Raw genomic sequence first — 1,146 nt, forward strand, 5'->3', positions numbered from 1 at the left:
TGAAAGTGAGAAAGACAAGCATTGTTGAAGTGGGAGCTAGCCTTGAACTTTTTTCATGCTCACGGAAACTTTGTGAATCTTGATTACAGAAACTTTTCAACAAAAATAATTATCCCCTTGTATGATTCCATTGTATTATAAAAATAATGTGCCAAGGTTTGCCTTTAGGATGTTTACAATGCTTGTTGGTTTGTATGGTGCAGGACAGAAACTTTGGCTGTAGTGCGCGATTTTAAATTTTTAACTGGAACATCGAATGGTTATGATTCCTTTTGCAATGTCTTTCTGTACAACTTTTTTATTTTTCCTAATTTTGGTAGAATTTTTGGGGTACCATAAGTATGGTGGATGTTCAGATTGCTACAGACTGTTCTGTTTTTGACAGATTCTGTTTTTGATGCATAGTTTGCTTGTTTTGATGAATCTATCAATTTATACTAGTGGATTAAGCCATGGAAAAGCTATATTACAGTATACACAATGCAAAAAAAATATGAATTGGTTTGCAACAGTACTTAGAGTGGTGATTTGCTTTATTATACTAACGGATCTTACCGAGTTTTCTGTTGAAGTTTTGTGTGGATGAAGTGTCTAAACGAGGAGGTCTCGATATGGGGAAAAGGAAGGGAGGCAAGACCTCAAGCTTGTGGATGCCCGAGGCACCCCAAGTAAATATTCAAGGAGACTCAAGCGTCTAAGCTTGGGGATGCCCCGGAAGGCATCCCCTCTTTCTTCAACAAGTATCGGTATGTTTTCCTATTCGTTTCGTTCGTGCAATATGTGCAAGTCTTGGAGCGTCTTTTGCATTTAGTTTTCATTTTTCTTTTATGCACCATGCTAGTATGAGATAGTCCTTGGTTGATTTATAGAATGCTCATTGCACCTCACTTAAATCTTTTGAGTATGGCTTTATAGAATGCTTCATGTGCTTCACTTATATCATTTGAAGTTTGGATTGCCTGTTTCTCTTTACATAGAAAACCGCCATTTGCAGAATGCTCTTTTGCTTCACTTATATTTGTTAGAGAGTGGGCATATCTTTTTTAGAAAGAATTAAACTCTCTTGCTTCACTTATATCTATTTAGAGAGATGACAGGAATTGGTCATTCACATGGTTAGTCATAAAATCCTACATAAACTTGTAG

Source organism: Triticum dicoccoides, chromosome 2B (assembly GCF_002162155.2).
Source record: "Triticum dicoccoides isolate Atlit2015 ecotype Zavitan chromosome 2B, WEW_v2.0, whole genome shotgun sequence".
NCBI classification, from domain to species: Eukaryota; Viridiplantae; Streptophyta; class Magnoliopsida; order Poales; family Poaceae; genus Triticum; species Triticum dicoccoides.